The 23,267-nt window shown below is 34.8% G+C and overlaps 1 pseudogene; it reads right to left on the reverse strand.

Moving 5' to 3' along the window:
• Nucleotides 1-23,267, reverse strand: part of LOC107949969 (chitinase 2-like) — an 80,241-nt pseudogene that overhangs the window by 51,066 nt on the left and 5,908 nt on the right.

Here is a 23,267-nt window from a genome sequence, read left to right on the forward strand (position 1 = left end):
GTTAATTCAATAGGTAAGCTTTTTGCAGGTTAAATCTTAAGTGCCTCTATCATCTCAGTATATCAAATCAATAATGTGGTCTTAACATGTATAATCCAAGTTGCAAGATAAATTTTGGTCAAAATAAGAGGCATTCTCCCACATTGCAAGATAGTTGACTAAGTTTTAAGAGGTTTAGCAATTACCTAAGACTCAAGTAGGATTTATTCCAAGTTGTAACATATTGGTCGAGTGCTTATACATACTTATACTTGCTTTTAAATACTTAAGCATGGTTGGCCAATATTAACTTGTAATTTGCTTGAATTTTTAATAACAAAATACTCTAATGGAAACAAAAAATTTATGATATAATATCTTGTTTCCTTTTTTATAGAACATTTACTTCAATTCTTTAAGATTGTGGAGGAGATTTATCATAATGTTAGGTTATCTAATTCAAATTAATTGAGAGGGTTCACTGTAATTTATTGTTGATGCAAGTTTAAAAAATACTAGACTATTTATCTAACTTCTTTGTCACAAACACCATCCATATTATTTCTTCTTTTCATCACATCCATCGATCGATCTATTATCTTTTGATTCATTTTTAGTTGTTTATTTTTTTTAAGTTTATTGGTTAATTTATGGTGTAATTAGTTGAATCTTTCAGGTTCTTGAAGGTCCTCAAAGCTCCATCTGTTTCAAGCTAACTTGGTGCCCAAGAAATCCTTATTGCTTGCTTTGTTTTCAATGATCTTTCTAATTTCTCTATTTTAGTGCTCGAGGGTTTGATCCTCACCTTGAGTATGGAGCAGCTTTAAAAACTCATGGTCAGTATCTACACTCTTAATGGGCCTACAAAATGCAGAGGATTAGTTAAATAATCAAAAAATAAAAATTAAATAAATTATTTCAATTAAAACTAGTTGGTTAACCTACAATAAACTCATTAAACTCTAAAATTTAATTGATTTTTTTACAAAATTATAAGAAAATTTTCAATATTTAATGGTTTGCAGATAAAAGTATACTAAATTAATGAACGAGGGAATAATTATATATAATTTAAAATTTGACAAAGGTATTTCTATAAACTACAAAATTTAAAAGGGTAAATGATACGAGTCACAAAAGCCCAAATTCTTGAAGGCGAGGCCCAATAAGCAAATTCCCAGCCCAATCAAGAAATCCATCCATACTTAGTTGAAAATCAGGCCAAATTGTCAAAGTGGCCCAAGTTGTAAAGTTTTATTTTTATTTTTATTTATTTATTTATTTATTTATTTACTTAGTTTAAATTTTTATGTCAATATTCAGTCCAAGAGTCCCAGATAAAATGACCTTTGACCGAATTTCCATATTAAAATAATTAGGAGTTTTTTTTTTATTTTAGTTTTCTAATTAGATTAGGACTAGTTATAAGGCCTATTTAAAGGCATGGCTGTCCACCTTGTTAAACACTTATCATTATTATTAAAATTTCAGATTTGTTGAGAGCAGAATTTTCTTTGAGTTTTCTCCAAGATTTCTCTCTTGAGTTTTCTTTAAAAGTTGTTTTAACAATCTTGTGATTGTGGGAGCCATCTTCAACCTTCTTCTTGCCATTGATATTCTTTGGAGGGGAGATTAGAGCCGTTTGAAGGGAGTTGTGAGATCTTTCGAGATTTCAAGGCTTCTTAGGACTTATCTTTTAATTTCTTACTGTCAATTCTTTCTTTATTTCTGCTTGTGCCGAATCTTTATCTAATTTATTTTCTGTTCTTATTGTGTTTTCAGCCTTTTTCTATCTTAAGGAATTAGCCCAAAAATCCCCAATTTCTAGGGTTCTTGCCGATTCATCCATACTCTTTTTGGGAGAAATTAGATTGCCGAAATTTGGGGAAAACTATCTGGGTGTTCAATTGGGCAGAATCGCAATCTCTTCTAGGGTTTCAAGATTCCTTATTAACACTTATTTCTATTCTCTATTTGATTCTTTACTGTTTTGGGGATTTTATTTCAGATCTGAAAATTCAAAAATCTAATCTTTTAATTTTCTGTTTTGTTTCAGATCTAATTGTTTAGGGTTTTCGTAGGAGTTTCTCGTGACTTGGCAACTCGATCTTGGTCCGCGCGCAACCCCGTATCATTTGGTATCAGATTTTGGGCGTTTTGGGTGTTCTTGGTTGATTTCTAAACTGATCTCTATTTTTTAAAGCATAAACAGCAGTTTTACCCAGAAAAATTGTTCAAAAAAAATTCATTTGAGTGGGTAAACGTTGTCCGATTGATCTGAAATTTTACATACATGTGTTTGGCACTGTGATTGAATATAAAAAAATTATTCCCGCAAAAAAATCAGTCAAAAAGTCAAAAAAATCGAAAAAAAGACGAAATCCAATAAAAATTTAAAAAAAAATTCAGCGGGTTGAGTTTGGTGCCCAAACTTTCTAGATCAAAAATTAAATATTTAAGGACATTTGAGATTTAATTTTGTGATTTTTTGAGATCAGGAACACCTCGAACGAAGTTGTCAAGTTACTCCACAGTTTTTCGGGTTTTCTGTTTTCAGCAATTTTTATTGATTCTTAGCTGTAGGTTTTCATTTGTTTACCTTTATTCTTCCTTTACGTTATCTAACACCTTCTTGTTTCTTGTGTTAGTAGGATTTAAACGTGTGCACAACTTCTTCCTCGGTGCAACACGAATCAATTGGTGTCTCGTCAGTTTTTAGCATCCTAGTGCAAATTAGGATTCTTTGGTAGTTTGGTTCACACTCTCTAATTGGTTGATATAAACTCTGATAAAGAACTCACAAGATTGAATTCGACCTCATTGAGAATTTGATTTTTTCTTTTTGAGTGATTAACAGTGAGGTTTGATAACTTTTATTTTTGAGTGTTGAGTGTTTTGCAGGTTTTAAAAAAAAATGTCTACAGGTGATAATACTAGTGACATATTTAAAAAATTCCAACAACAGTTGGACGAACAGGCTGCTGCACTTCGAGCGTTGACTGCTACTATCAATGAGGTGCGGTTGAATCAAGAGCCTCAATATCGAGATCAAATTAAAGACGATGTGGATAACCAGCCTCCTGCTCATAGGCGCGCTCCTCGGCGTGTCCCTAGAACTGATTATGATCTTCATGATCGTGGACAACCCTCTTTGGCAAAACCAAAGAGCGAGCAGCAACGAGAACATCTCTTTCATACTCGCTGCCATGTACAAGGTAAGCTTTGTAGAGTTATTATTGATGGTGAAAGTTGCTCGAACGTAGCCAGCACGACGATGGTGGAAAAGCTTTGCTTAACCACTACCAAGCATCCACGACCTTATCAACTACAAGGGCTTAGCAACGAAAGCCAATTTAAGGTCACTCAACAAGTGCGCATCGCCTTTTCTATCGGTAAATATCAAGACGAAGTCGTGTGCGACGTAGTACCTATTCAAGCCTGCCATTTATTGCTAGGAGAACCATGGCAACTGGATCGAAAAGTCACTCACGATGGTCGTACCAATAGGTATTCTTTCAAGCATCAAGGAAAGAAACTTACCTTAGTGCCGCTCACTCCGGAACAAGTCCATGAGGACCAAATCAAACTGAGAAATTCTGTTAAACAAGTGAGGAAAAAGAAAAAGAGAATGAAAAAGAGCAAAAAGAGATTGAGAGTGAAAAGGAATGTGAAACAGAAAAGAAATTTGAAAAAGAAGTTGAAGAAAGAAGAGAAAATGAGTTAGAAAAAGAAACAAAAGAAAAAGACGAGGAAAGGCTAGTGAGGAATGTTTCCACTAACCAAGATATGAATTTTTCTTGTGTTGCTACTTTTCAGGTTCCTGAAAGATCGAAAGATAACTTTCAACTTCAATACCTCTCAAATGAAAGACGCTTTCATACGATCAACTTAGGCAAAGATGAAATCACACTACATGATCCCGAAGGTAAGCGAGGTAAGGAAATTTTAGAAACCGAGTCCAGTGCAGATTTGAAAATTATTGATAAAACTTTTGGTGACTTAGTTCTTAAAAGATCCCCTCATTTTGATCCAATTAATTGTTACTCTTCGATTGTGGTTGATAAAGTCATTACGAAAAGAAGCGTGATTTGTTATTCTCTTGATTTACCTTGTGTAAAATCCTCGAATTTGTCCAAATCTGTTTTGGAGAATAAGGTAACGAAATTTTCCAAATTTGTTTTCAATTTATATTCGTGCCTTAAACAGTTTATGTGGTTGTACATGAAGTTTGAGTTCCATTTGACAAAGGTTAACTCAACAACGGAGATTCGACTACACTATGCCCCCGATGAGCGAAGGTTTGTTTTAAATGAAAAAGGTAAAATCGACCCTTATTCTTCTGCTTATCGAGGTAAGATGCTTGAAATCTTTGAAACACTTTTGTACTCCTCGGATAGTGATAAAGATCGTGTTGATGAACACTTAGATCGAAACGTGCTTGACTGTCCTATTTTATTTATTGATGATATATCTGTTTTGATGGTTGATAAAAAGATTCTTGTTTTTGATAATGCATGTGTGAGTGAATCTATAGACCGTCGATTAATGCATGGTATGATTATGCAACTCTGTGAACCATGTGAATCTTTTCAAATACCTACTTGTGACAATTATGTTTACCATTTGATTTATTACTCGCAATTTATTCATGGTTTGTGGGAACAATGTGAGACGACTGAATGCCTTAAAACATGTCCATCTTTGTTTCAAATATTTGACGAGGCAGTGGTGAGTAAATTAGATTGTTTGCATGGTAATCTGAATCTATCCATTCACATGCGTTATACCTGTTCTATTATGCTTATGATTGGACTACAAGCTTATTTCCGTTGCTATTTACTATCTCATGGCTATTCTTCTCAGTGGACTCAATTGCCATTAGTCCCGTTCGATAGAGGAAAGTCGAGTTCATTTGATTTTACAGATTCGAGGACGAATCTTTTTGAGGAAGGGGGGAATGATACGAGTCACAAAAGCCCAAATTCTTGAAGGCGAGGCCCAATAAGCAAATTCCCAGCCCAATCAAGAAATCCATCCATACTTAGTTGAAAATCAGGCCAAATTGTCAAAGTGGCCCAAGTTGTAAAGTTTTATTTTTATTTTATTTATTTATTTATTTATTTATTTACTTAGTTTAAATTTTTATGTCAATATTCAGTCCAAGAGTCCCAGATAAAATGACCTTTGACCGAATTTCCATATTAAAATAATTAGGAGTTTTTTTTTTATTTTAGTTTTCTAATTAGATTAGGACTAGTTATAAGGCCTATTTAAAGGCATGGCTGTCCACCTTGTTAAACACTTATCATTATTATTAAAATTTCAGATTTGTTGAGAGCAGAATTTTCTTTGAGTTTTCTCCAAGATTTCTCTCTTGAGTTTTCTTTAAAAGTTGTTTTAACAATCTTGTGATTGTGGGAGCCATCTTCAACCTTCTTCTTGCCATTGATATTCTTTGGAGGGGAGATTAGAGCCGTTTGAAGGGAGTTGTGAGATCTTTCGAGATTTCAAGGCTTCTTAGGACTTATCTTTTAATTTCTTACTGTCAATTCTTTCTTTATTTCTGCTTGTGCCGAATCTTTATCTAATTTATTTTCTGTTCTTATTGTGTTTTCAGCCTTTTTCTATCTTAAGGAATTAGCCCAAAAATCCCCAATTTCTAGGGTTCTTGCCGATTCATCCATACTCTTTTTGGGAGAAATTAGATTGCCGAAATTTGGGGAAAACTATCTGGGTGTTCAATTGGGCAGAATCGCAATCTCTTCTAGGGTTTCAAGATTCCTTATTAACACTTATTTCTATTCTCTATTTGATTCTTTACTGTTTTGGGGATTTTATTTCAGATCTGAAAATTCAAAAATCTAATCTTTTAATTTTCTGTTTTGTTTCAGATCTAATTGTTTAGGGTTTTCGTAGGAGTTTCTCGTGACTTGGCAACTCGATCTTGGTCCGCGCGCAACCCCGTATCATTTGGTATCAGATTTTGGGCGTTTTGGGTGTTCTTGGTTGATTTCTAAACTGATCTCTATTTTTTAAAGCATAAACAGCAGTTTTACCCAGAAAAATTGTTCAAAAAAAATTCATTTGAGTGGGTAAACGTTGTCCGATTGATCTGAAATTTTACATACATGTGTTTGGCACTGTGATTGAATATAAAAAAATTATTCCCGCAAAAAAATCAGTCAAAAAGTCAAAAAAATCGAAAAAAAGACGAAATCCAATAAAATTTAAAAAAAAATTCAGCGGGTTGAGTTTGGTGCCCAAACTTTCTAGATCAAAAATTAAATATTTAAGGACATTTGAGATTTAATTTTGTGATTTTTTGAGATCAGGAACACCTCGAACGAAGTTGTCAAGTTACTCCACAGTTTTTCGGGTTTTCTGTTTTCAGCAATTTTTATTGATTCTTAGCTGTAGGTTTTCATTTGTTTACCTTTATTCTTCCTTTACGTTATCTAACACCTTCTTGTTTCTTGTGTTAGTAGGATTTAAACGTGTGCACAACTTCTTCCTCGGTGCAACACGAATCAATTGGTGTCTCGTCAGTTTTTAGCATCCTAGTGCAAATTAGGATTCTTTGGTAGTTTGGTTCACACTCTCTAATTGGTTGATATAAACTCTGATAAAGAACTCACAAGATTGAATTCGACCTCATTGAGAATTTGATTTTTTCTTTTTGAGTGATTAACAGTGAGGTTTGATAACTTTTATTTTGAGTGTTGAGTGTTTTGCAGGTTTTAAAAAAAAATGTCTACAGGTGATAATACTAGTGACATATTTAAAAAATTCCAACAACAGTTGGACGAACAGGCTGCTGCACTTCGAGCGTTGACTGCTACTATCAATGAGGTGCGGTTGAATCAAGAGCCTCAATATCGAGATCAAATTAAAGACGATGTGGATAACCAGCCTCCTGCTCATAGGCGCGCTCCTCGGCGTGTCCCTAGAACTGATTATGATCTTCATGATCGTGGACAACCCTCTTTGGCAAAACCAAAGAGCGAGCAGCAACGAGAACATCTCTTTCATACTCGCTGCCATGTACAAGGTAAGCTTTGTAGAGTTATTATTGATGGTGAAAGTTGCTCGAACGTAGCCAGCACGACGATGGTGGAAAAGCTTTGCTTAACCACTACCAAGCATCCACGACCTTATCAACTACAAGGGCTTAGCAACGAAAGCCAATTTAAGGTCACTCAACAAGTGCGCATCGCCTTTTCTATCGGTAAATATCAAGACGAAGTCGTGTGCGACGTAGTACCTATTCAAGCCTGCCATTTATTGCTAGGAGAACCATGGCAACTGGATCGAAAAGTCACTCACGATGGTCGTACCAATAGGTATTCTTTCAAGCATCAAGGAAAGAAACTTACCTTAGTGCCGCTCACTCCGGAACAAGTCCATGAGGACCAAATCAAACTGAGAAATTCTGTTAAAACAAGTGAGGAAAAAGAAAAAGAGAATGAAAAAGAGCAAAAAGAGATTGAGAGTGAAAAGGAATGTGAAACAGAAAAGAAATTTGAAAAAGAAGTTGAAGAAAGAAGAGAAAATGAGTTAGAAAAAGAAACAAAAGAAAAAGACGAGGAAAGGCTAGTGAGGAATGTTTCCACTAACCAAGATATGAATTTTTCTTGTGTTGCTACTTTTCAGGTTCCTGAAAGATCGAAAGATAACTTTCAACTTCAATACCTCTCAAATGAAAGACGCTTTCATACGATCAACTTAGGCAAAGATGAAATCACACTACATGATCCCGAAGGTAAGCGAGGTAAGGAAATTTTAGAAACCGAGTCCAGTGCAGATTTGAAAATTATTGATAAAACTTTTGGTGACTTAGTTCTTAAAAGATCCCCTCATTTTGATCCAATTAATTGTTACTCTTCGATTGTGGTTGATAAAGTCATTACGAAAAGAAGCGTGATTTGTTATTCTCTTGATTTACCTTGTGTAAAATCCTCGAATTTGTCCAAATCTGTTTTGGAGAATAAGGTAACGAAATTTTCCAAATTTGTTTTCAATTTATATTCGTGCCTTAAACAGTTTATGTGGTTGTACATGAAGTTTGAGTTCCATTTGACAAAGGTTAACTCAACAACGGAGATTCGACTACACTATGCCCCCGATGAGCGAAGGTTTGTTTTAAATGAAAAAGGTAAAATCGACCCTTATTCTTCTGCTTATCGAGGTAAGATGCTTGAAATCTTTGAAACACTTTTGTACTCCTCGGATAGTGATAAAGATCGTGTTGATGAACACTTAGATCGAAACGTGCTTGACTGTCCTATTTTATTTATTGATGATATATCTGTTTTGATGGTTGATAAAAAGATTCTTGTTTTTGATAATGCATGTGTGAGTGAATCTATAGACCGTCGATTAATGCATGGTATGATTATGCAACTCTGTGAACCATGTGAATCTTTTCAAATACCTACTTGTGACAATTATGTTTACCATTTGATTTATTACTCGCAATTTATTCATGGTTTGTGGGAACAATGTGAGACGACTGAATGCCTTAAAACATGTCCATCTTTGTTTCAAATATTTGACGAGGCAGTGGTGAGTAAATTAGATTGTTTGCATGGTAATCTGAATCTATCCATTCACATGCGTTATACCTGTTCTATTATGCTTATGATTGGACTACAAGCTTATTTCCGTTGCTATTTACTATCTCATGGCTATTCTTCTCAGTGGACTCAATTGCCATTAGTCCCGTTCGATAGAGGAAAGTCGAGTTCATTTGATTTTACAGATTCGAGGACGAATCTTTTTGAGGAAGGGGGGAATGATACGAGTCACAAAAGCCCAAATTCTTGAAGGCGAGGCCCAATAAGCAAATTCCCAGCCCAATCAAGAAATCCATCCATACTTAGTTGAAAATCAGGCCAAATTGTCAAAGTGGCCCAAGTTGTAAAGTTTTATTTTATTTTTATTTATTTATTTATTTATTTATTTACTTAGTTTAAATTTTTATGTCAATATTCAGTCCAAGAGTCCCAGATAAAATGACCTTTGACCGAATTTCCATATTAAAATAATTAGGAGTTTTTTTTATTTTAGTTTTCTAATTAGATTAGGACTAGTTATAAGGCCTATTTAAAGGCATGGCTGTCCACCTTGTTAAACACTTATCATTATTATTAAAATTTCAGATTTGTTGAGAGCAGAATTTTCTTTGAGTTTTCTCCAAGATTTCTCTCTTGAGTTTTCTTTAGAAGTTGTTTTAACAATCTTGTGATTGTGGGAGCCATCTTCAACCTTCTTCTTGCCATTGATATTCTTTGGAGGGGAGATTAGAGCCGTTTGAAGGGAGTTGTGAGATCTTTCGAGATTTCAAGGCTTCTTAGGACTTATCTTTTAATTTCTTACTGTCAATTCTTTCTTTATTTCTGCTTGTGCCGAATCTTTATCTAATTTATTTTCTGTTCTTATTGTGTTTTCAGCCTTTTTCTATCTTAAGGAATTAGCCCAAAAATCCCCAATTTCTAGGGTTCTTGCCGATTCATCCATACTCTTTCTGGGAGAAATTAGATTGCCGAAATTTGGGGAAAACTATCTGGGTGTTCAATTGGGCAGAATCGCAATCTCTTCTAGGGTTTCAAGATTCCTTATTAACACTTATTTCTATTCTCTATTTGATTCTTTACTGTTTTGGGGATTTTATTTCAGATCTGAAAATTCAAAAATCTAATCTTTTAATTTTTTGTTTTGTTTCAGATCTAATTGTTTAGGGTTTTCGTAGGAGTTTCTCGTGACTTGGCAACTCGATCTTGGTCCGCGCGCAACCCCGTATCAGTAAATGACCAAAAAAAACCCTTTTTTTCAAAAATTATCGAAATTGGCCAATTATTTAATTATTTACCGGAATGGTCCATTTTCCGCGAAATCACGTCCACGTTAGCGCGATGTCAGGGTACGCGCCAGGAAATCGTGTCCACGTCAGCGCGATTTGCTTACGTGGACACAAATCGCGCCCTCTAGGACGCGATTTGCTGACGTGGATGAACAGTTTCTCATTTTTAACTTGGAAAACTTTGAAAGGCCATAACTTTTCGCTCGGTTGTCTGATTGAGAAGATTTTTTTTTTATTTCGAATAACTTTTCTAGATCTATGCGTTGACAAATTGCCGAAGGCGGTTTGCTGCACTTTTCATCGAAAAAGATCCCTTTTTGTCCCTAAATTTTGATTTTTTCGATTTAAAATTAAATTTTGAAACATTCAAATCATTATTTTCCTTATTTATTTGAAGTAAACACTGGATTTTTTTACAGAATTGTTGTATTATTTCTTCTAATTTGACACGTGTATGGAATAGGTCCGATAAATCGTTAGAACGTAAGTAATATAATTAAGATAATAACAGTATTTTTATAATTTATCAATTAATTAGTTTAGCTTAGTTGGTTAATATGCTTGCTCTTTTCCCTTAGTACCTTGGTTCGAATCTTGTTAGTAACAATTTTAAATATTTTTTGAATCAATAGCAACAAGTACAAAAAAGATTCAAATGGCACATCACATTCCTCAATAGTCAACTCTTTTAGCATAGAAAAGGAATTCTTATGAAATTTGCTGTGCCATATCCTCTTTGCGTTCCTCAAATGGCAGATTGTGATTTTCTCCAAGTTAGGAAAAGCAACCTGCATAATGATAGAAAGTGCTAATTACAATTAGAAATAACTTATATAAAATGTTAGCTCATCGATGCTTAGGCAAAGGCATCGGTAACTCATATAATTAAGACAGTTAGAATCATTGGTCATTTGAGAAGAACTTAAATGAATTTAATATAAAATTATATTCAGTTGACTTTTCTGTACGTAACTATTAACATATACACACACTACAAATAATGATTTGAATGTTTCAAATTTTAATTTTAAATCGAAAAAATCAAAATTTAGGGACAAAAGGGATCTTTTTTGACGAAAAGTGCAGCAAACCACCTTCGGCAGTTTGTCAGTGCGTAGATCTCGAAAAGTTATTCAAAATAAAAAAATCGTCTCAATCGGACAACCGAGCGAAAAGTTATGGCCTTTCAAAGTTTTCCAAGCTAAAAATGAGAAACTGTTCATCCACGTCAGCAAATCGCGCTGACGTGGACGCGATTTCCTGGCGCATACCCTGACATCGCGCTGACATGGACGCGATTTCGCGGAAAATGGACCATTCCGGTAAATAATTAAATAATTGGCCCATTTCGGTAATTTTTGAAAAAAAAAGGGCTTTTTTTGGTCATTTGCCCAATTTAAAACACATATATGTTACATATTTAAAACATAAAATGTGTGTTTAAAAATAACATACAATAAATAATGAAACATGCGGTTTAAAACACAAGTAATATGTATAATATTAAAAATTAGATTAAAGTGTTATTAAAAAAATTAAACACATAACCGCATTATATTAAGAATATTAAATATATTACAATAGTTTATCATGGTGTTGTTATTAATCTTAGGTTGATGTCAAGTTAGCTTGTGACACCAACTCAATCAATAATATTATTATATATAAAATTGATGGAGGTAATAAAGTATGCTTAATAAAATTAGAATGTACAAAACAATTTAAGATAAAACTTTGATCGAGTGGAAAAGTTAAAGTTTTATTAATATAAATGTCGTGAGTTTAAATCTCACCATAAGCAAAATATTTATTTATTTATAAAATAAAACAAAAAAAAAGGCTAAAGCACTATAGAATAATATAAGTTATTTTATATATGAAAGGACATTTTCTTATTTTTCCTAACAGAGTTGGTGCTCGATTGACTCGTTGTATCAATTTAGTCAAAGGCTTAAATAATAGTATAAATAGATATACAAGTTATAGAGGTAATGTAGTGTGCATAATAAAATTAAAATGCACAAATTATTTTAAGTTAAGGCTTTCGTTGAGTAGCAAAGTTAAAGTTTTATCAATGCAAGTGTTAGGGGTTCAAATCTAAGGATAGTCACACATCCCAAAAACCAGGTTTGGAGAATCAAGTAAGTAAATCAGGTGTTAGTGAACTAGAAACCGTAATTAGATTATATTATTAAATAATTAGGAATTAATTAAATAAAATATTAGAATAACTAGAATTAATAATTTTAGTTTAGGAAATTAAAATTAGGTGTCTGAGAATTAATTTCATGAAAAAGGATTTATAAAAATGAGGTTTGATTTGAAAATAATTTTGAAATTGGTTTTAATTGAAAAGTAATGCCTTATTTGAAAAAAGGAAGAAACTGGAGCTGATTAAATGGGTAATGGCCCAATTTTTTAAAAAAATGGGTTGTTTATTTAACAACTAAGTCTCCTTCCCTCCCATTCTTCAAAAATTTTTAAAACTCCAAATCAAAACTTTTCTCCCGAAATTAGTTCATCCTTTTTTTATTCCTAAGCTCTCTAAACATAAAATCTCTTTTCGAATTTTAATAATGCTAATGTTTTTATCATTAAAATCTTCAAGAGATCTTCACACATTTTAGCTCGTCACCAAGTTTTCAGATACGATACAAGTTATATAGGAGTGAGTGGATCCTATATCTATCACGTAGTATAAGGTAAATCATAAATAAAGAACGTACCCGTAATGACGTCCGGAGCATCTCCATCCTCTCGGCAACGAGCAATATAAACTAGAGCCGGCTACCTCGCCTCAATATGACCAGCACCTCTACCCAGTGCGCAACCCAAACCATTACCACCTCTAGCCTGACACTGGCCTCTCAGTGGCTGATAAACTACTCTTGGTGGCTGTGCAATATTATTACCCAGAGCTTGCATCAGATCGGACCTTTGTGGACACTCTCTAATACAGTGCTCTAGAGAACTGCACCTCAAACATGCCCCAGTTCTTTTCTAACACTCGCATTGATGGCGCCTACCACAATCAGTACACAACAGTTGTCCAGTAACAGCAATGGGAGCCCCAACACTAATCGGCCCATCAACTCTGGCCTTTATCTTAGGCTTCTAAATAGAACTCGAGGGCTCCGAATCCCTCTTATTCATACCTCTTTCTCGGTTCTGGCACCCAGCGCTCTTTACTTCCTCAGCGATCTTCACCTTATCAACCAATGCAGCAAAGTTTCGCTCCCTCTGTGGAGCTATCAGAACCCTCAGATTATCCTTGAGGCCATCCCTGAAGCGAACACATCACTCGTACTCAGTCGCCACCATACCTTGCTCATAGCGGCTGAAACTCAGAAATTCGACCTCACACTCGGCCACCGGTCTATCTCCCTCAGTCAAATTTAAGAACTCCCTCCTACGGGCATCCACGTAATTGGCCCCCACATACTTCTCCTGGAAATCGGTCTTAAAGAACTCCCAGGTTAGTCGATCGGGCTGAGTGCCCTCCTCAACAGTGAGCCACCACTGATAGGCCTCATCACGTGCAGCGATACAACACCTTTTAATTTTTGCTCAGGGGTGCAGTTCAGGTTGTCCATGATTCTCTCTATGGCCTCAATCCAATCACATTAGGAGCAACTCCAATAATACCCCTGAAAAGCTCATCTCCATTAGACCGAATTCATTCCGTAACCAACCCGCGGCCTCCAGCTCTAGTATTGGGCCCAACGACCCTCTCTAGAATCCTTAACATGGCTTGGGATAGTGCGTTGTCCCTAGCCACTCAATCATAAGACTCAGTCTCAGTCACAGGTGAAGTCGGTGTCTCACTTGTATCCAAATTAGGCAACTTGCCAAAAAATAAAGACCTAGCTCGAGCACCTCTACGGCCTCTACCACGGCCTCTTGTACCCCGTCCGCGAGTACCTCTTGTGCTCATTGTCTATTCGTGTTAATCTGTATTAACAGTTTCATGCATCAGTTTTCAATTTCAATATTTATTAACACATTATGAGAGGCAATATAAAAAATGTAAAGTTTGTATTCGCCCAACGCAGCGTCTATCAGTGTTTATCAGTTTTCTATAGAATTAGTATACACTAACTTGAGTTTTCTTTCAATACAGTCTATCTAAAGTAATCTTGGTACATACTGTCTATAGCATTTTCAATTTTATAAGCAGATAACAGTTTAGAGGACTTACAGGATCAGAGCCGAAGACCCGATGTGCCACACATTTAGTAAAAACGTTTCACGTCATTTAAAAAATCAGTTTTTAGAGAATCGAATCTTTAAAACCAAATCCATAGCCGAATTTTGCAACCTGGCTCTGATACCACTAAATGTAACACCCTAAGCCCGGCCTAAACGTTATGGTCGAATCTGGCGATGTCACATGATAGTGCATTTGAAAATCGTATCATTGCTAAAACCATTTTTCGTTTAGAACAAATCATTATCTTTCATAAATTCCCAAATCGTGATTCATTTTCAAAACGTTATACTTTGCGGAAGCTTTTAAAATAGTTTGCGTGCGCGTGGTACTTTGATAAAACATTCATCTCTCTTAGAAACCTGAGTTTTCACCTACTTCTAGCAGACATAACCAAAATATAGTATAAAATCTAATTTTTAGGTAAAAATCCATAGAGGCCATTTTACAAAAAAATACCCCAAAATAAAACTTAAAATCGTAAATAAGTATCAAATAGCAAAAAGGAGTCGTGTGGCCACCGCTAAGTCCTTCGCTAAACCGATTTGCCTATGTCTAGGGATTACTTGTATAGATTAAACAGAAGAGGTAAGTTTACATAAACTCAGTGTGTAATCCCCATGCAAACAAACAGACAATAACAGATAATCTCAGTTTGAGCCTAAGTCCTTTTCAATATCAGTAAGCATTAGGGCCTTAGCCCATCACAGTACAGTAACAATGACAGTTATACGGTTATAAAATCCTACCCAACCAGCATCTACACTCCATCTCCGTCCAACCCTACACTCCATGTGGGGATATAATCAACCCATCCATCCCTACACTCCAAATAGTATCGAATACAGTACTAGACAGTAGTTGCAGTTGCGCTGCCAGTAAGTTAGGCTTGAAGCCTTTCAATACACTTCCTCCAATCAATATCAATTCCCAACCCAATGCAATGCATTATACAGACATGTCATGGTATCATGTATAATCAGTATAGTGTATATAACATGCTCAACATACAGACATACATATCTATCTTATATAGGAATATAATAGCCTTTCAATCATTTCAGTCAATTAGGGGTCTCGGTAAACTTACCCACCCTACAGTAGGTTCACAGTCGACATGGGCGACCCGTGCAGCCTTAGCAGTCAATCAGTGAAAATCGGCCCACGGCTCATGTTGCATACCCATGTGGGCTTACATGCCCGTATGGCCCACACGGTCTAAAATGACCTTAGTCATATGGATCTTACGGCCTGGCCCAATATTCCCATACGCCCATGTAGTTCACTCGTGTGGGGCCCACGAGCTCGTGTGGCCCACACGGCCTAATTCGGCCTGACCCATGAATCACACATAGCCAGCCTCATTGATCACACGACCTACCACACGGGCAACCGTACGCCCGTGTAGCGTCAACAATCACATTTTTTGGCTTTTTGTCGATTTCTATTTTTAGGGTTGTGTTTACACACTTGATTCGCTCGTGACAAAAAATGTACTTCCGAAATCACTAGCACCTTCAAAACTGACAAATCTCAACTACAAATCCGAGCAAGATAGGTCACCACTCCTACAATTTGTTGTTGATGATTCTACTAAATAAGTAACAGTAGAACCACACTGCTCCAACGCTAACCGAATTGCTCCAGCCCTTAACCACTGACACACGAAAGAAAAACGGAGATGACAAAATGTGGCAACAAAGATTAAAGAAGGAATGGACTAATGGAGAAACCAAAGGAGAGAGAAGAGAAGAAAAAAGTCAACAAGTAGTCGGCAGCAAACAAAAAGAAGAAAATGAAAGTCGACAAGAAAGGATTCAAGGAGAATTTCGACAAAAGTGAAAGAAAAGAAAAACAAGACTAAATAGGGAGATCAGAGAATTTTGGCAATGTGCAAAGTGACACATAAAAAAATCAAAATTTGGATTTGGGGAGAGAAAAACAAATTTTCCAACAAGAGAGAAAAAAGAAAATCTAAACTAAATCAGATAAACCCTCAATCCCTGAATCTACTCCCACACTCCCCTACTACAACTCAAACACCTCAAAACCGTCCACCACACTCTCTCTCTATCCAAAATCCCTTAATTTTCTCTCTTCACTTCCCACTACACCTCTACCACATCGGCATTTTATCTCCACTCAAACTCTCCACGACACACTACTAGCAAAAATATATCCCCCTTGCTAGCGCAGGGACTTGAACACTAGACCTCTCACACGCCAACTAACACCTTAGCCATCAGACCAGCAGTCTCATTCTGACAATAATTTACCAACAACTAATTAAGAACCTACTGACTAGAGGTAGGGATTTATTCATAAAAACAAAAAATTTTCCCAAGCTAAGGCTTGAACTTAGAACCTCCCAAACACTCTCAAAATAAATAACCACTAAAGCTGACAGATATTTGTATCACAATCATACAAAAATAAATATATAAGGGATTTTTTGGGCGTTATAAAGTCTAAGCTTAGAAGTGTGGTTTGAGTGGTTAAACACCTATTTCGACAAAAACTAGTTAAGTTTTCAGTATAGAGGTTAATAGGCTTTGATCCATGATTTTGGATTGATTTAATAGTGTTTGTTGATATTAGTAATGCCTTTGTAATGTGTTTGATGTGTATGAAAAGTGTCAATTCATTTGGGAGCCTCTACAACCATGGACAAAGGCAAATAGAAGTTTAATTGAGCATGGCTGTTGAAGCGATGGTTGCTAAGGTCAGTCGTTTGATATATTACATTTAAACTTTAGTACACAGGCTAAGGTAAATATGCTAACCCCCACTTATGGTATGCGAACCTTGACTTCTTCCTTGTGTAAATCCTTGCAATTTTGGTTGAATCTTTGAGTATATACACTGTGTGATTTTAATGGTGAAAAAAATGCATGAACTTATGATATATATATACATGGGATTTATTATATATATGTAATCAGGAAAAAAAATAGAAATAAAGACCAGATTGAAATATTATACTCTTAGGTAGGCAGGAAAACTGAACTAGTAGCTGAGGCATGTTTTCACAGTTTTCTTAAGACAGATTTGGCCACTTCTTTGGTGCTGGAGAAACGTTGGTCGACTATCTCCCAAGATACAACAACAAGATGAGTATGGCAATAGCACGGCTACAAGGATCAATGAATAGTATCCTTGTCTTCGTCCATCACTGAAAAATGTTCGAAAAATATGTAGGGAAAATTTTGGAGCCAATAATGTATCCGTGAATTAAGGAGCCATTAAACCCAAATTAGCATTTGAATTAAAGAAGCTATTACCTCCTTTTAATTCCAAATAGATAAGCTCTATTGAGGAAAAAAATCAATAACATGTCTGTGAATTAAAGAGCCATGAACTCAATAAAAAGGCCCAACCGGTCTAAACATTTCGCATCGCCCATGTCCTGCAGGTGCACCCCCAACCCCGACGGGTTTGGATTTGCACCCCCAGCACACAAAGGAGAGCATTAGTTTAGTCATCCAATAACCACCAAGTTGGTTAATATATATAAATATATTCCACATTTGATATCAAACCAATGTGGGACTACGCTTTCTACTTTCCTTAACGTAATTCACAAGTGGCTTACTGTAACAACCCGTTTTCAGCAAATCAGAACAGTGGTTTTAGAACCACAAATTCGAAGTCAAAAAAATTTATTTTTATTATTATATGGTTTACACTATGATAGAAATATCATATAAAAATTTCGTTAAGAAATTTTACCGTTTACATGCCTAATTTGATAAAAAGGACTAAATTGCATTAAGTGCAAAAGGTGAGTTCTAATAGCTAAAAGTATTAAATAGCTATAGAATTTGAAATTGGATGCCCTTATATAGTAAATAGACCATTAAAATGGTTAGTGGATAAGGATGAATTGTCATCATTGGAAATTTAATGAAATATTAAGGTTAATTTTGGAAATTTGTGATTAAAATTTTAATAAATTAATAAAACAAACAAATATCACCATCAACCACCAAAAAAAGAGAGAAAACTTAGCCATGGAAGCTTGAAATATTAGCAAGCTTATTTTGCTCAATTAGGTATGTATTTTTGTCCCGTTTTTTATGATTTCTATGTTTTAGAGAGCATAGTAGCTTAATCTAGCTAGTTCAGGGATTAATTTGCAAAATAATTAAAGTATTAGGGTTTTTCCATTGATGAGTATGCTTGAATTTTGAAGTTTTATGATAGAAAATGAAAGGTTGTTGTTAGATAAACAACTTTTATAAAGAGAATTTTGATGAAATTATCAATTAGTGATTAAATTGAAAAAATAATAAATTTATGGTAAATTTAGTGAATTTTATGAAATATATGGGTTGCTATTAATAGGTATAAAAATCGACTAGGCTTGAGTAATGATTAAATTGTGTGAATTTCATTTTCCGAGCCTAGGGACTAAATGGAAATGAATTTAAAGTATAGGGATAAAATAGTAATTTTGCCAAAAAATGTGGACTAAATTGAAAATATGAATTATATTGAATTGATTTAAATTCATTCATATAGATCTGGTTAAACCTAGTACGGAGTTAGATCGAGACAAAGGAAAAATATTGGATTAGTCGTCTTCGTATCTACATAAACTCGTTGAGGTAAGTTCGTGCAATTAAATTGTACATTTATATGTGTTAAATTGAATTATTGTTTGTGAATTGTACAATTCCCATGAATAAATAATGGTTGTATATTCGACAATTACCAAGCCCTGTTTGAACCCTAGGAATCCGTAGGATGCAAATGACATGTCATTAGGGTCACCGATTTCAACTCTTATGAGCTTCCCGTTATTCAGATCACATGAGCTTTCTTTTATTCAGCTTGGAAGAGCTTACTGTTTACAGCTCATATGAGCATACATGTATATGAATTGGCGGATTACAGTTTAGGACACCTCGTGTGTACTACCCGTGTATCCAACGATATTCTAAATGGTTCAACGAGCACAGTTCTGTTACAAGATTATATGAGTTCGATATGAACTATTACTGGTATTTACATGAAATATATGAAATATGATTATTTGATGAATTCAACCATGTGTGTTGGATTTTATATGTAATTTTCATGGCTAATATGTTTGTGATCATGTGTTTAGGCTTTTGGCCAAATTGGTTGAGATATTCTCTGTTTACTTACCTATTTTATGGATATATGGTAAGTTAAATTCTGTTTTATATGAACTTACTAAGCTTAAATGCTTACTCTATGTTATTTTCCATGTCTTATAGTAATTCGAAAGCTGATACGGGTTAGAAGCTAGTCGGAGCTATTTCACACTATCCATCAGTCTTGTTTGGTACTTTCAGTAAATTAATTCTGGTTGTAATGGCATGTATAGGTTATTTTGGCCAATGTTGGTATATAAATGTTTTGTTGAGACTAGCCCTTTGAATGGCTTGTGTTTGGTATATTTTGATGTGTATATAAGTGGCATTATCATATTTGTTATGTGTTTGATATGGTAGAATGAAAAAAAGTAAAATATGGTTTGAATATGCATACATGAATTTGGTCATTTAGGTAAATTGAGATACTTGTTGACATGTTTTTAAATTGTTAATTGAGGTGCCTAAGGGCATATTAGTTGTATGTGGTGATATTTCATGTTTAGGACTTGATTTTGGCTTGTTTTGAATGTCTTGTTATGGCTTATTGATGTGCAAATTGTTGTGTTTAGGTTGGTACCAAATTGGGTGAGAAATGTGGCTTGGAAAATGGCCTATTTTAGTCCACGCAGGTGTGTGTGTCTCAGCCGTGTGTGAGATACGACTAGGTGACACGGCTGTGTGTCCCTTGTATCTTTTAAATTGTGCAAGTTAGTATGCTCACAGGCCTAGCACACGGGCGTCTGGCTTGGCTGTGTGGTCCAAGTCAAAAAGTTACACAGGTAGGGACACGGCCGTGTGTCCCTATTTTGAATGCCCACACGGCCTGAGACACGGGCGTGCCTCCTGATCGTGTGAATCACACAACCTAGTCACGCGACCGTGTGAGCTCTGCAGCTTGAAAAATTTTAGTGTTTTTCAAAAAATTCTTTGAGCATCCGATTTAATCACGACTTGTTTCTAATACGTATTTTGGGCCTTGAGGGCTTATATAAGGGACAACATGTTTGATTTTGATTAGTTTATGATACGAATAATATATGATGTGAAATGTTTGAAATTTTTGTCTATTTGTTCTGTAAACTCTGGTAATGCACCGTAACCTTGTTCCGACGATGGATACGAGTTAGGGGTGTTACACTTACTTTGAGTATCAATTTCTCATTCATCACTCAACCATTTTGAGCATATGATATACCATTATAAAGTTCCTATGGAGTAGAATATCAAATCATAATTTTATGATTCAAATCTCCACATTTACTAATCGAGAATATAACTTAAAGTTTCTAAACATCTATTTTTTCCAACAAAATGAACACTCAGCTTTGATATAGAATTTTGACAATGACACAGACCCCCAATTGTTAGAACAAGTGGATCACAATATAAATCAGAGAGATTATATACAAACCTAAAGTGTGGATTAACATTATCCACAAGTATCTCAAGTCTCAATGCTTTTTGGAAAACCAAATTTCTGGCTTTAACACATTCATGTATATGAAGCTATTAACTGCTTCTCTTTTTTTCTAAAAGGTAACGAAGATATGTAGGTTGATTCAAATATGGGGAATGTGATGTCAAAATGTACATTGTCGATTCCTGCAATCCCACGAAAGGCAAAGATTCAAGCAAAGCTATGCAAGCCTAAAGGAAAGAAAATATAGATAGTGAAAGTCTAAAGGAAATGATATAGCATACTAAAGATGCTCACTTGAATTAGTTCCCCTACACAAAAATGTTTGGCTTTGGCTATAAAATCCTTTTCTGTTAACTGCAAAACACTAAGCTTCTGTATAAATGGAAATATGTATATATCTATATACATACACATACATATTTGAAGATATGTAGCTTGTTTCAAATATAAGGAATGCAATGTCGACTTGTACATTGTATCGGTTATTGGACTTGTATATTTCAAGCACTCTCTTTATAAAAGTAGATAATAAAGAAATATTAGTGGGAAATTTTTTGTACAGCTTGTGATACTTGTGAGTGAAATAACAGCATTAGATACCCATGATTTGACTGGGGGAAGGCTAGAAATAAGCAGATTGACTGCCCACAGCGTAACCTCTTAGGATTAATACAACTTCTACATTTGGATATTTAGACTTGATGGAAAAAAAACTTGGGAGAGGCTGAAATTGATGGAATCCCAAAACACATTGAATTTCCCATTGGTCTAAATGAGTAGTATGCTAAAGATAGTGACCCGAAAACTTGAAATTCTGGAATGGTGATATTTTTGTTTACATAAATGCATGCATAGTAATAATTATTATAAGAAGAAATGATGAAATTAGAAAATTATATACTAAAAAATTTGCACTCTTAATGAGATTTCCACTCCAATTTCCTACACAACTTTTAGAAAGATAAATAAACCAGGACAAATGAGCTACTATACTGTTGGTGTTTTAAGACTAACAAATAAAGCAACAAATAGACAAAGAACCAGCATTATGAATTGATCTGTAACACTCTCCCTTTTCATTTAAAAATATTACAATATATTTCATTTGACTTTTCAACAGCTTAACTAATCCAACTAACATCTTGAAAATACGAAAACCTAACTTTTCACAAACTGATTATGGAAATCAGCACCGAAACACATCAAGTCATTACCAACTTAGTTTGTTCCTAAATATCTTAACAAAATAACTGAACAAAAGATTAAACCAAAAACATCAATTTTCTGCTTTAAGAAGCCAGTCAGCACTACATCTTACAGTTCACCTTATCGTTGGACAGTTCACACTTTGAGTGCCTGTAGATATGCTTGCATTTAGATAGATCACCAATGTGCTTAGACAATCCTCTAAGCCTGTCGTGTAAGAACTCTCCACATGGCAGTTGTCATGTAACACCCCAACCCCCAGTTGGCAGTCTAAGGTGTTACAATAGAAAATAGGCTTAAACTTGATTTATTTATTATTTTTATAATTTTAGAAAAACATAGGAAAACATTTGACAATTCACCGTAATAAAATAGTTGAAACTATTGAACCATAATTGACAAAGTAAGGTACTTCAATGCTATTCACCAAATAGGTTATTCAGGGTGCGCCAAACATATTGTAAAGTATATTCATAGTAAGAAACATATACATCATTTCAAAATACAAGAATGATATTTCATGCCACCCCAAAATATACATATGCATGTTACAAAACATAAGCGAGGCTTAAAAAAAAGGTGTTTTTTCTGGTTGAGTCCCTTCTATAAGCCCTTTGCGTGGAGGTACCACTTGGAAAAAGAAAAAGAAAATGAGTAAGTTCGAAAGAACTTAGTGAGCTCCAGAAATAAAAAATTTCAACCCTTTCTAATCAAACTCCATGAACAATATTAAATGAATGTATATATACATATATAAATAACAATAAGTCAACAAACTTCACGTAGAGGCAATTGGGCTTATACCCTTTTACATACAACAATGGCAGATACCTATCCCTAGCAGATAGTATCCCCTAGTGGGCTCTATCATCTTTCAAATACAGTTCACAACTACTTTCTCATGGAACAATTTCATTAACATCAACAGAACAAATACTTCACAAAAGCTACCTACACTTACTCTATCATCTCAAACATACCGGTTGATTGGCATCTATACACCTACTGAGTATAACTCTATTTTGGTGGACAGAATATGCCAAACACTATAACTAACATATACGTTTTGTCTAATACATATTAAATAAGATTAAGACTTGATACTTATCATGCAATAATAGCATGCGATACAACTATATAATCAACTTTTCTGTTTGGCGATCTCATACACCACTTCGAATGTACACCACATGCATTACATGCAACAAATCCAGATTAATATTTTCTTACCATTTTCCATGCCCTTCCTTGTGCTAACCTCGGACCCCATATTTATACATCATAACAGATTTCTTAGTCCATGCTATTTCGTGCATATGCGTGTTTTCTCACAAGATCATGGCTCTTTGTCATGATTAACAACTAACATGCCCTACTGATAGCATCACCCATAACGTTAGGCTGGTTAGCAACTAACATGTCCTACCAGTAACCCAAGACATACGCCAATCTTGATAACAACTAACATGCCTT

Source organism: Gossypium hirsutum, chromosome D03, assembly GCF_007990345.1.
Source record: "Gossypium hirsutum isolate 1008001.06 chromosome D03, Gossypium_hirsutum_v2.1, whole genome shotgun sequence".
NCBI lineage: Eukaryota > Viridiplantae > Streptophyta > Magnoliopsida > Malvales > Malvaceae > Gossypium > Gossypium hirsutum.